Below are 15,333 nucleotides of genomic sequence, written 5' to 3' on the forward strand. Positions count from 1 at the left end.
TGAACAATCATTGTAAAGAGACTTTTGTATGAAATATTTTTCTGTATATCTTTTAACATATAAGGACATTTTCTGAAATGGACATTTTTTTAATTTCCCCCCGCATCACTTAAGCGAGCGAATATTTACAAATTTTTACTTTACCATTTAAAGTTTGACCCAAAAAGAGCACATGACTTACTTTTTAGATAGCACTAACAATTACGGAGATAATCTATAAAAGTGTCGAAAATGGGACACCCTGTAAAATAAAGAAATTTAAGCTTCCCAGACATATGTTTCATTTTGTTCAGTGCAATCAATTAATTCAAAGAAAAGAAGAATCAAGGCTCTAAATTGTTTATTTGTTTCTGTAAGCTTGATTGCCTACAGAAACAAATAAACAATTTTGAGTTTCGATTCTTCTTTCTTTGTTAATTAACATACAAAGAACAATAGAGCTCTTCGTCGTCGACACAATTAATTCAACTATTTGGACTGGTTACCGAATAAACCATTGGACTGTTAATTTTGAATTATTTTAATTATCTGCAATAAAAAAATTGACGCGCATAAGCAATAAAATTGTTTCCTAGGCGCTTTTCATTTTTCTTAATGTTGGCGTTGATTATAAAAATGGATGACAATTTCAAATGTTTGAGAAACGAAATCCGCAATTAGGTACATTTTAATCAAAAATATTTTAGTGTATCGCTTTGAATAGTGCAGAAAGGTACAAAAGTTATGACAAAAATGAGGCAAATGTTTTTAGTGTTGCGTGATCCCCACGAAATGGTAACGTCAACGTTTCATGTTGGCATGTTTGGGCATTTCACTGAAGCAGACACAAAAATGTTTCGTTTATAATCAAAATAACCTTCATTATGGCAAAAGTACGAAATGACGATAATTCATTTTGGGCCTTAATGTTGAATTTATAGCACTGAGGAGATGCGTGCTGTTGGTTAAATGCATAATCATTACTGAAAAAAAAGATTTTCCTTTCCGTTTCTTTTCTACTGCTAGTTCTGGTCCAGCCCCATTTGATTCCATGCGGTATCGTTGCTTATCAAAATTAAACTAAACTTATGCAACAAAAATTTCTATTTTGACTTGGTAGAAGTGCTAACATTTCTGGAAAAAATTTTGCGAACAAATTAATACAAAAAGTATTTACTTATAGTATAGCCCATTTTAAAAAGTTGAATAGCTGTCGTTAATTTCAAAAGTTACTAACTGAACGATTCTTTCCACACTCAATTTAAACCGATAACGACAGATTTTGGGTAATGATTAGTAAACGTCACGGCCTAATTACACTGATTAAAATTCGCGTGGTAAAACCTAGACAACTTGGTAAAAGGAATATGTGTACTTGAACCTTATCTTTTTATAATTAGCGGAGCAGACACCGAAATTTTCCTGTACCATACTGAAAATAAATTGATAAAGATAATCTGTGTTTATTTACGAAATGCTTTATCACATCCTCTGTATGAGTGATGCATTCCAAATCTATGACTCAACTTATGCTCATTGTTGCTGGTTTGTGCATTACATCCAAACTGCAGGATGTTTCAAAATGTGTAAAAAATGTCGTCACTTTTCCTCAGTTTCCCTCGTCATCGTGCATCCACTTTTGCTCGTAGACTTATTATACTCCCCTCCCTCTTCCTATTCGGGTATTTTAATAAATCAAGTGGCCACAGGAAATTTGGTGAAATTCTGCTCACTTCCATTGTCCGCCCAAGAAATGCAGTCGAAGTATTTTTTTATTTTCAAAAAAACATAATTGTGGATTTGACAGCCTGATGCCGAAAACAGAATTTTTTCTTATTCCCGTGGAAAAGTGCGTCATCTTGGGGTAGGAATCAACAAGACCAGAAACGACAGGCGTGTCATTTTTCTCGATACCTCTTATGGTTCTCGCGAAAAGAATTTCAAGAGAAACGGGACCTTATTAGGCTTTAAGGATAGTTTCGCGATTTATTGTTTTGGTAAAACTCAAATGTAAATCCTGTAGTGAAATTACATTGATATTAAACCACAATTATTCTGTAAAGCAGCCATTGGAATTCCGGCTTTTGGTTCTTGTCAGTCATTATGGATTTGTCGCAAACTGTTCGGTTCATATATTGTTTTAACTGAACTGTCAGGTTCCGAGACCATGTTACCATCTTCCGATTGTCATTTTTTATGTAAGCATGGTGTATTTACACTATGACGTAAGACGCAAAATATTATCTCCATGTTCAAGGTAACTGTCAAAAACGATGTCGCTAGATTTCAAGAGAATTTCGTCTGCAGAGTTCCGAGACCATTTCCAGTTTGGTAAAAGAGGGCAATCTCGGCTTCAATGTTTACAATTTGATAGAGAATCAGATAAAGGGAATGGCCTTTCGTAAATTTCAGCGATCAAAATACAAAACAGAACTGTTCGAGCGAATAAATCGTTCCCATATCAAATATTTGACGTGGTTAAATTTTTCGCTACATTAAAATCGGTGGCGGTGAAAATGAAACCATTGTGGGGCAGCATCCCTTTCTAGCAGCACTGAAAATGTTCACTTCCGTGTTTATTTTTTATTGGTTTTGATGTTTCCCATTCGCATCAAATTTAATGCGCCGTAAAAAGAGAGAGAGAGATACAACCACAGGAAATAAATAATATTGTAATTAAAACGATAATTATTCGACCCCGTTAGCCAGTATTTGGTATACGCAATTGTTTTCTCATCTGTCGTGTCGAGTAGAAAGGCGTTGTTATTAGAATCCAATGCGGTAGACAATATAAAATTACAAATAAAATTCACTTTCAAGTCTTAAAAGTTCATGACCGATTTCTTTGAAATTGAATATTGGGGATGTGGAAGTATAACGGCAAGGAAATATACACTACACCTAAGCTGTTTATCATATTTCACCGCATTTCTTAATACCTACCAAAAAAATCTATTCTACCAGATACTACCCAACATATCGTACCGTTTCACTTTCTTCTGCAATTGATGTGATGATCTTAATATGTAGTTTAAATTAATTTACAAACCTGGTAAGTTCAATTTTTAGGGTGAGATCTCAGTACCGAGATCTTATTAGTGAAAGTCTGTCTTTTTGTGATAAAGAATAATATGCATATACCTAGTTAAAACAATGAGGTCATATATTTATTCTTAGATTATATTATATTATTCTAAAGAAAGCATATATTTGCGACAATATGTTAAATTGGACTTGTAAAGCAGGGGAATTAGAATTTCTACGACATAAAAACCAGAAATGGAGTCACAAAGTTACTTACATCAAATTAGGGATTCTATAACAGTTCCTTCCGTATCTTTACGTTTGCTTTACATAAAGGACCATCTAAAGCTAAACGACACGCACACAAAAACGCAATTTATATTCCACAAGGGACCACGGAAATATGCGATTAAATCAATTGCGTTTTCCCAAATCCAGAAACTGGGTAATTATGCTGTAAAGTTAAAAGCACTTAGGTGAAAATTAATAAATAAATCTCTTATAACATCACACTAATATTTTATTTTTCAGCGGATGTTTATAAGTTATAACTATGTCGATTTACCATAAAAGTACACATGCATGTATGTAATTGAGGGTGCCAGATTTAAGACTAGTAAAGGATATTTCGGAAAAATTGCTAATGCTTTGTAAATGAACTGATTTAGAACTATAACTTAAAAATCTTTTCATGGTAAGCTTATTTACAAAATAGTTTCAATTCTTTTAATGGTTTTCTCAACAGAGTTCCTTCTAATCTCCATCCGACCATATACGGGGTGGGCCAAAAATCTCGAAACGGGACGGAGCTATAAGTTTCAAACAAGTGAAGAAAAAAATCTGAATATTTCTGGATCCATATAAGGTCATAAAAACTACATTTTAGATGGTTTAAAACTTTCATACACTAGGGAGTTTTTTTAGGTTTTTAAATTGCAACCTCTGTTTAGTTTCACCCCGAGTTTCGCCTAATTTTTAAGGGAATTAAAAGAATTATATACGAACTTACCTTATGGTTTTCACTAGTATAAAATTCATTTTCTGTTCTTTGACCCAGGAAATTTGATTCCAATCAGTCTCTCTTCTCATAGGGAATAACATAATCTAAACGTTATACACGGTGTTACATGACCGCATGTAAAAAAAATTGGGTTATAGAGGGGATCAAGACAAGCACTTTTTCCAAATAAACCGATGGTCCAACGTGTTTCGTTTGGGAGCCACCCCCAAAGAAGTGGTGAAATTTGGATTTCTTCTTTAATTTTTTCTCAGCAACCATAAGAGTTACAAAGATGGATGGCACCGTCTTTAAATAGATTTCGGGTACGCCCTATCCGATTTTGATAGTTTTTTTTTAAATTCGTACCACGAAAGGGGCTGCAAAAACGACGACGAAATTTGGTATCTGGAGGTATTTAGGTAAACATGAAAATCACGAATCTGGAATTAGTTTTTGAAATTTAAAAAAAAAAAGTTCCACTGCAATTGATGGCCGAACAACGAAATTGGAGAGAATTCCGCGAAATTTGTTGCGTGCATACTTGATTTACGAGTTTTTAGCGCCGTCACGTCATACAGCTTTTTTTTTTTCAAATAGAAACCCACATTTTTTAGTTAGTTAATTTAAAGAGATTATTTTTCTTTGTTTAACCTACAAATATTGAGATAGGATTTATAACAAAAAACTAAATAAAAGAAATAAGTCTGAAAACATAATAGATTTTAATTAAAATTAACTAAGATTTCAACTTACGTCATTTTATATATTTTTTCTATAGTAAAATTTATGTGGAGATATCATAAATCTGAATGCCACATCTTATAATACATAAACAAATAAATAAATGGCAGAATAACCAGAGAGCATTGTTGTCTAAACCTTTCGCATCCCTGTATTTTTTGCGGCATAACAAACGAGATTAACTTATTTCTACTTGGGTTTTGTGCATGTGTTTTCTGATTTTGTAATTCTTTTTTGCCAAAGCCTTATTGCAAGATGTAGGTAAATATAGAAAGAACAGAAGCGCCGCCCAGGAGTGGGTTTAGACATGAATTTCGCATCACACTTATTGTTAAAAATATGAGAAGAATTGCAGTTTCTTGCTCGCTGCCAAACTAAAAAATAACCAATTCTATTTTAGACATTCAAAACACGTTTCAACAGCAAAGCTATCATCATCAGTGAATGGCCAAATGGTCAATTAGTAAACTTCCGTCATTCCCTCTTGTTCTTTTAGTCATTAGTCCATCTGTAATTTATCATCGTAAATCAAGGAAAGGCAAATGTCTCGATCTTAAATCGCAATGACTGCGTTTCGGTTCGAATTACATACAAATTTTGTTTTATTGCGGTCATAAACATATCCAGGAGATCGAATTAAAGCAGTTGGCTCGTGTGCTTTTAGAATCCCTTCAAGTCGATAAATGGAAGTATCGAAAGCGTCGTCTTCCACATGACATCGCCGTAACTTAAGGCATTTCTGTTCGAGACACTTTCAACAAACCGTAAAATTTTTAATTTGTTTATTATAATTGAGTATCTGATCTGGTTTTTAAAATAGATTCAGATAATAAACTTTCTGTAAGTCTGAATAAACTCGGGGTCTGCGTCGGACGTGTGTCGCCCGTTTTTACAATTTAACGCTAGGCGAGAAGAATTTTTTTATTAATGGAGGTAATAATAACTTTTAATTAATATTTATATTATTTTTAGCGACCTACCAATTTTACGCTTAAGAGTGTAGAACGTCAACATTAACTAACGTAACGTGCGCTGTTAAACATTTTATTAAACGTTATTTCTGTTGTAAATTTTATGGATTGTAAACATTTATCAAAAAGTCCAGTTAAAATGCGAGGAATACGTTGACCTTTACTGTTTTAATTCGTGATTCGCGGTTGAAGAACGATTTCGAAATGATTTGTGTATGAAGCTATTTTTGATGATCGCGCTATTCAAAATTCCTTTCGATTTTGATGTATCACCTTTTTGGGGCATCATAAAAGGATTCGAATTGTCTGCTTGTCAAACGACGAAGACGTAAATACATCAGGGCGAATGATTTCGTGAGCATCAGTCAAAAATGGAAATGAATTGTGACAGCAGCGCTTCAAACCAAATCAATGGCGTGTATGGTAAATTCGCTACTAGTAACAGATTCGCCCTCGGAAAAATTGCCGGCCGTATCTTCACTTCCAGAATATTCACCATATCATCCTTACGCTTCAAGTTTTCTTAAGGACCCCTGGTCTTAATAAGCCTGAAAATAAATATTTCGTTCATTTTTGTTTTAGGTTTATAGGCGATCCCAAAATTATGTCTCTGCGTACAAAACCTGAATCATTCTGCAGGGGGCAATATTCTGAATGTATGCTATTTCGAAGGCGAATCTTTCGGGGGAGAATAGAGGTACCTGTGTGCCCTTGGAAGTTAATATTCAGAGAAAATTCTCTGGGGCGATTGCGTAGTTATATAGGACCTTCTAAATTACACTATAGATCGTCTCACGTAAAACAGGAATCGGGAGAAAGTAGTGTAACCTCCCACTAAGTTTATTGTTCATCTCAATGTCGCTGTGCTTTGAATAAAGATAGGTATAAAACTGGTAATTATTCGGGCCGTTGGAACCACCCTCTAGACTCCCAAAGAATGAGCGAAGTGTTTATAACCGCATAGATGTTTATAATTTGAATGCTTATACAGTTGACCATTCAAATTATAAACATCTATGCGGTTATAAACACTTCGCTCATTCATTGGGAGTCTAGAGGGTGGTTCCAACGGCCCCAATAATTACCAGTTTTATACCTATCTTTATTCAAAGCACAGCGACATTGAGATGAACAATAAACTTAGTGGGAGGTTACACTACTTTCTCCCGATTCCTTTTTTACGTGAGACGATCTATAGGCTAAAATGGTTAAACATAGTACATATTGGTAAGTTATTGTTTAAACCACCAGAGAGCTAAAAGATTTCGTGATTTGATGGTTTAATCTTCACTATGGTAGCATATAAAAAACATGATTGAGCGCTTTAAAAGTCATATGGATTCAGGAAAGGGATCGACCGACAAAAAACAACAACAGAAAGATAGGCATAAACAACTTGTTAACAAAAATAAAGAAATTAAAGTGTGACCTGGAGGTGTTTGAAGTGCAGTGCCAAATTAAGTAGAATACGATTGCACAATTACAGCCGCCCTGCGATAGACAATAAAACAAAATAGTGCAACAAACGTAAAATGATTGATACCCCCTTAAATTTAAAAGTATAGAGAGAACTTTATGGGGATTCGCAATTCAGATTAACAATGAGACCTGTGGTGGCAGCACATCCCATCAATATCATATCATGTTAATTAATCATATGACTAAACTGCAAAAAGGAAATAAGGCCGAAGTTTACTGAGAACTTCTTCACCAAGAATAATGACACATTAGAGAGTATAATGGATGACGATATTGAGACAAAGACAGGGCGAAAGAACTCATACTTTCCTCGCCTAAATAATGCATCTCGTCGCTACCGCTTTTAAATTTTGTTTCAAAAAAATTATGAAGAATATTACCATGTGTAAGACGAATAAAAACAAAGTGTGGTTCATATCTGAAATTATTGGAATTTTTAATTTGTGGTCAGACACATTCGCACAATACAAAGTATGCTCATTTCCCGTATTATCAGCGGTTAACCATTGATGTCCTCCAATAAGATTGTTAAGAGATTAAATTATTCTATTTTTGCGGCATAGCGATAGACGATAATTAAAAAGCTTAGAAATTAAACAAAATATACGTGGCTTAACTGATTAAAAAGAGGCTTGTTGTATATTATTAAATATATTATTCAAATGAAATTGTAGTTTGTCTATAACGTCTACTGTCTAAGGGTCGGTTTTTCTCATCTCAGTTAAATTTATTAGGGAGTTAATTTCCGTGGATGCAAATATGTATATTTAAACAGAAAGTTTTTCATCAGAAAAGTTTTAACTGAGACAAAAAAGCCAACCCCTGTGTCACAAATTTCATACCAAAACTATACAACGCAACGTATAGCTTTTACGTGTAAATGAATTAGAATCCTACTAAACATCGGATTTGGTTTCCAAAACATAGGTAGTTATCGAACCTAACCTCACTTTCTTTATGTATCACCATGTATATTTTAATCTAAAACGATAGCATTCTCTTTTCAAAAATATAACACTAAATTATTCAATACAATCAATATTGATTAAAAAACAAAAAAATTACTAAAATATGTTTGTATTTTGTAAAATCTTTTCCTTTTTTTAATATGTTTGAATTTTTTAATCGTTTTTTTCTTTTTGGACCCTTTTTGAATTTTTTTAAATCACTTCCATCTTTTTTAAATATCATCTGAGTTCAATCAATCAATCTTTTTTCTGTAACAACGCACTCAAACCTTTTCAACCGATGTCACTGAAGCCTTCGCTGAGGCCACAATCTCTAACAGTAACATTATAAATGACTAGAGTGCGGATTTATGGCATTTTACCTACACGTTAATGTTGAATGCAGAACATAATGGTTTTGGATATACACGTTTCATGAAAAAAGAAAGCGTTTGATGCTATTTTTATTTTGCCTTTTTTGCTTTTTTTTAACAATGGTGCTTTAAATGCCTTTAAACGCTTTTTCTGGCTTTTTTTTACATTTCTACACTGAGATTAGAATAATATCTCGCATATTAACTTAATGTGGGCAAGAATGTTGGGATTTGCATTTTTTTAATGAATAGCGCACTGTAAAAAATTAGAATCCCAAAATTTGCCACTTGACGAATCAATTAAAATCGTAGATTTTCAAAGAGACACAAATAAGATAAACGGTCCAATAGCCGATATAGTTCAGAAGAAATTAGAGGACGTGCTAACAAAAAATTCTGGTTTTCTTATTCTTTCGAAAATCTCCAAAAGCCTAAACGGAAATTTCGTTGAAGATTTAAAAGCACATACTACAGCACCATTAAACGTCTTTAAATTTGCACCAATTACCTCTGCAGATGCCGAGAGAAGCTTTTCCGTCTATAAAAATATTTTATCGGACCGAAGGCAAAATTTTTAATTGCAAATTTTGAGAAATACATAATTGTTAATTGTTTTTCCGATAATTAGAGTTAGTTTCATCATAATCATGTTTTATTGAGAAATACAGGTTTTTTTGTGTGGATGGTTGATTGTGCATTTGTTTGCTTACTTTGCCTTTTTTTTTTAGCTTTTTTTGCCCGTTTTGATGCATATAAAAAGCGTTTATTTTATAAAAATAAATGCATTTTTATCAGCACTCTATAAATGACACACCAAGTAACACACCGTTGGAAATACTTTAATTCTCTAAACCAAAGAATAAGCAGTAATGCAGTCAAAAAATTGACTGATTTAATTAGGTACGTGATTATTGCAATAACCTTCCGTTTCCATTTGAGGGATTAAAGACTCACTTTCTCGGTCAGTTTGTTTCCATGGGGATTAGAAATGAAGTAACAATAAAATGGCACGTAATATTTAATAATTAATTATCCTATTCATAAACCATCAAAATCACTATACTCATTAAGACAGGAAGTAATGATGCCCTACAGCTCCTTCGGTGACTTTTTCAATATTCATTTCTACACAATCATTTGACTGACATTCACACTTGCACTTTAATATTTAATTTGCTGTGGCTAATTACCCGAATACAAAAATCCCTCTGATGTTTTGATTCGGACAACAAACTGCACCTTCAGGAGTATCGCACACGGATCTTGATATAATACATTATTTTCGCGACAGTACTCCAACCAAGTCTTCATATTGGTTGAATAATGGGAACCGGGAAATTTTCGCAACTTGCGAACAGTCTCCGACTTGAACTTAATCATAGAGTAAATTTACTCTATGACTTAATACAACCAAATGGATTGGTACGTAATATAGGTACATTTAAAGTTACAAGTAAGAGAAATTTCGATGGCCCGGTTGTATACTTAATGAGTCTTGTTTCTATAAATACACGATATTAGAACGACACTGCATCCGAAAAGCCAAACAACTTCTTTCCTGTTCAAACTACATTTAGGATTCTGACTTTGGATACCCTCACCTCAACCGTGGACGATGTGGTCAAAATCGTGCTTATAACACAAAAGGAACTACGTACATAAATTTGCTTAGGGCACTACTCTCACAGCAAATGCTACGCATGTAACTGTAATTAACTAATAAGAAATGCCGGAAATGAATATGGAATCGAAAAACCAAATGTTGAGTAGATCGCTGACTGAACTTCGTAATCGACCAGTTTGATTAACGAATTCTGTCTATTTTTCTAGCGTAAACAGTTTACGTAAAGCCAAATGAATATTAATATCCGATTTTATTATAGAAATTTGCATAATAAAGTTGCAAAACGAATGACAAAATTGTTTATATTCAACGATTGTCAGCGATAGCGATTTGTAGAGTAAATGTATAGGTATCATAACCAGATAACAGCCATCAAACGGGTTCTTGTACAAATTTAAAACTTCGCAAATAAACTTCCTTGCGTTATGTCAGATAAACATGTTACTTTCTTAGAAAATATATAGTCCAAAAAACCAAAAATACATGTTTTTTGATTTTTTTGGAGCTTTAGATGGAAGTGTATCGGTACGGGTTTGAAAATTTCAACAAAATTTCGAGATGCCGGAACTTTGTTGTGAAAAAATGTCGGATGTAGTGGGCACTTCCAAAGTGATCACTTCTGGCAATCGTATCGCCCCGAAATCCACGAGAACCTCCCGCAGTAAAAAAAACTGTTTCCACTATCCAAAAAACTCCTTCCGCGGCGTCAAAATGGGGCATCTACGAACATCAAAAAAGTGTTGGGGTTGGTTTGGCAATGGTGTACAGCAATGGCGTGCAATGGAATTTATACTGGATAAAGTGCATCTAGATACATATTTTCACCACCCTATTCGCATTAGTGTCCCAGATAATAATCGAATCACCTCGTCGTTGGACACCCAGTATTATGGCAATTTTAAAACGGCGCAAGACACTCTACTTCAGATCTATATATAGAAAATATTAACCTACGCCTTCTGATGGCATTGAAGTTAATTAAATCCATAATGGAAATTACGCAATTAATTTGTCTTAATTATGTCGAGTATATAAAACTGTTTCAAATCGTCTTCCTAAACTTCAAGAGTATTTCGCGACGTCTTTGAAAGTTGCTTAATCAAACCTCGAATCACTTTTGCCGGTTCAAGTCTACACCCTTCTCACGTATTTAATGCATATGTATAAACCTAAACTGCCCCTATAAAAAAGACGGGCGAGGGAAGAACCCCAACAACGCCGTTAATGAGGAAATGGTTTTTTGTTTCTTGACGTTAACATAAATGTTTAAAATGAAGGGCCGCGGAGCAATTTTGGATTTATAAAATGGTATGTATCTGGCCGATGCGAAATGAAACTTCAGACGTCGTGCGAATGTATATGAAAAGTGGAAGTCGAAAGATAAATATTTGAAATACCTTAGCACTGCGTTTGATCAATATTCGAAAGGCGAAGCCCTTGAGAGAAAAAAAGTCGTAAGGGATTGGAAAACCTTTTCAAACAGACAGAGCACTTGTGCGCCCAATCAATTAGAAGCCATTGCAGACCGACAAATAACGTGACATTTATTACCTCGATATTGGCGATTTTCCATCAGATTTTTCTCGATTTCATTTATCTATGGCACAAATCGACATCGATATACTCGTATGCAGAAACCAATCGTGTAACCCGTTTCGAAAGAAAATCTAGCTTCTCGATATCATGGTTTTTTAGGTATTCTTTTCAAATTTTTTGATTTAAACGTTTGCCGTAAACACGATTCATTAAACAAATAGGTAAGTTTTGACTCTTTGAATTGGTTAATAGCCGAAAACGCCAAAATTATAGTTAAATATCTAGTTCTGAAATTCTTTTCCTAACTTCACGGCCGGAAATCTATAAGGCTTCTAAGCATCGAGATTGTAGTGAATTTTCTTGGAAACAGCTAAGTTTTCAAGTTCCTTAGAATCCAATCTCTTTAGGGACCTTATTGAAAATACATCTACGCGAATACAGTTCTGTAGGAGAATGCAAGTAACACTTTTCTATTTAGGTCATACGACTCACACACTATTTTTTAAAGCTGCATGTTTTAGTTTTCATTGCACATAATAACCCACACAATGCTTATGTACCAATCAATGTTGCTGTATTAAGTTCAAATAGGGGACTGTTCGTAAGATGCGACAATTTTTCGATCCACTAACTACTCCATCAATATGAAAACTTTGTTGGAGTACCGTCGCGAAAATATAGTGTACCATACATTCATATTATTAAGTTCCAATGTTGGAACTGTAAATGTCAATCAGATGATTGTGTAGAAATGAATATTGAAAAAGTTACTGAAGGAGTCGTAGGTCATCATTCCTTCCTATCTCACTACATGAAAGCTTATGGGTTCCAGATGTGCAACAATTAAAAATTAACTTTGGTATCCATCACCTTGTTGTCTAAAATCGGTCTAAATCCTTAAGTATTTAGGCACCAATTTTCTTGGCAAAAAATCTAAACTCGATAGCTCGATGCCCACGAACTGATCCATATGCATTTATATTGACCAAAGTATTATTAGCCAAATGATCTGAAAATCGATGGATGTCCCACTTTTGTTACGAAACAGACCGAAAGTTAATACTACTAGTACTAGCGGTATAACGGAAATTCTTGAAAGATACTGCATTTTTTTATACCAAGGTGCCACTTGGTACAGTTGTTCCTTAGAGCAATTTAAACGATTTGACCCGAAGAACACTTGACATTTTCCGTGTGGGTAGATTTTAGAGGGGGTGGGGGTGATTTATTGTAACATTTTTTTAAAAACTAAATATGGCCTAGAGACGGGATCTGGATGTCGATGTCGTATGATTTTAACCCGAGGAATCCAATGGTAGCGCCAGAAATGTAATCCGGATACCGGAAGTCCGTGAAAAGCCGCCATTTTTAGAAAATGACAGACTTTTGATCGAATTATACTTTTAAGGCACACCGGGTCGTGTAAAGTGTCTAGACTTATGTTTTTGGGGTCAGGGAATTCATTTATGATAACAAAAATGACCTACTGGCATCGGAACTGCATGAGAGGCATCCCTACTGCACTTTTTGAAGACGTCGCACGCGGTGAAACCCAAGATATTCCAAAGTTTTAATATATAAACTTATATTATTTTATTTAATAAAAATACACATTAACAAAACATAAGATATATTAAAACATGGGGTAAAAAATGTATAAGCCTATGAAGATTCACCAAGTACATCGCTGACCTCTTCTGAGATTGCGTTATCACCACTGAAAAGGAATTTTACATATAAATATTAAAGGTTCGGTAGTAAATTATATCGAAAGTATACAATATTCTTACCCTTTGTTTGAGCAATCTCCCATACATTTTTGGCACGCAGGGGAACATGGTAATCCGTGTCGCCGCAGCACGAGTTGGAGGAGCACATAAGGAGGACGGCGTGTGTCGCTGGCCATATCTGGGTATGTGCAAACCAGTTGATGAGAAGCTCTACAAGTCCAGAAGGATGGGGATGGACTCTTGAAGCCAAAGGCTGGAAAGTTCTGTAGCCCAAGCTGCCACAAGTATGGAAGGCAGTCCGTGCTCTGGACAGGTGTGGCTGCGAGACCCTTTAGTGCAACTACCGGCGACACGGATTGCCATGTTCCCCTGCATGCCAAAAATGTATGGGAGATTGCTCAAACAAAGGGTAAGAATATTGTATACTTTCGGATATACCTAATTTACTACCGCACCTTTAATATTTATACCGGGTGAATATTCCCAAAACACTGAGAGAAAAGAAGGCATTTATTATTAACATAGTAACATTTCGACCCAAAAAGTTTACCTGTAGCATTTGACTCTAAATAATAACAATTGAATAATTGTAATAAGACAATATATATAATAATAACCCAATGACAAAAAAATATATGATTGACTCAAATACTGCTTACGGTAAAACCATTTTCTTGACACCAATAAATAGTAAGATATGCATAAGGACATGGTGCCATTTTTTAAAAACAACCTAGCTACGTCTTACTTATTAGACGAACATATTATACTTAAGGCTAACTAAATATGTTTTTCTGTATCTTTAATATACTGGGTAAATAAATCATAATGCGATTCCAGCAATCAACTGTATTCTAATTATTAACTTACGAACGGTTGTAGTGAACTTTCGAATCTTATAGTATATTTCACAATGCTATAATGCAAGGCTTAACTGTCTTTTGGGTATTCATTTGCGTTTTGGAACATTTAACCTATACACGCCACGAATAGATGTGAATTTAAATTACTTGGAGCCATATCTTAAATATATTAAGGATCCCAATATGTTTTTGCTTCGTACAACAAATTATGCATGTTTCAATTAATTATAAATCTGTTAGTGCTAAGTTGCAAGTATACTGAATGTGACGAAATAACGTATTCCTGGTAAGAAGATTAGGTTTTGTCTAAATTAGTGAAATAGTTCTCACTTTTGCCTTTGCCATTCAAATTCATTATACGTGCACGAACATAGGGAATTAACATGGGAAAAGGGTTTTTTGTAGATAGTTGCTCCCCATGTTAACTTAGAGGGTTGATCATGACACCAATCGAAAGAAGATTTTTTTCCTCGTCTAATGATATACGAATTAGTTCATTTTCTGGTGTATTTCTCACTATATTATCAAAAACTCGAGAAATCCACTTACCAAAATCATGTTTAGCCATGACTAAGACAAAAAGCAGATTCAAACGTCGAAATCAATATCAGTTTATGACACCTGGCATTAATTTTTTTGTAAAATGTGGTTCACTGAGGAAAAAGTATTTATAATAAACAACGTTTACAGCGGAAATATTTACTCTAGTACGCGATATTTGTTTTCCGTGCATGTGAAAACCTATTTCAATTCGTTAGGAAATTTCCATGGCTTAACATGATTTTGCTAATTGGATTTATTGCCCAATTTTTGATAAAATAATGAGAAATACACCTGAAAATAAGCTAATTCGTATATCATTAGATGAAAAAAAATCTTCTTTTGATTGGTGTCATTACAAACCCTCTAAGTTAAAATGGGGAGCAAAGATCTGCAAAAAACGTTTTTCCTATGTTAAAATATTCACCCGGTATGTGAAATTCCTGTTCAGTGGTGATAACGCAGTCTCAGAGGAGGTCAGCGATGTACTTGGTGATCCTTCATAGGCTTATAAATTTTTTACCC

The sequence above is a fragment of the Photinus pyralis genome, unplaced genomic scaffold (genome assembly GCF_008802855.1).
Source record: "Photinus pyralis isolate 1611_PpyrPB1 unplaced genomic scaffold, Ppyr1.3 Ppyr1.4_LG1, whole genome shotgun sequence".
Classification (NCBI taxonomy): Eukaryota; Metazoa; Arthropoda; class Insecta; order Coleoptera; family Lampyridae; genus Photinus; species Photinus pyralis.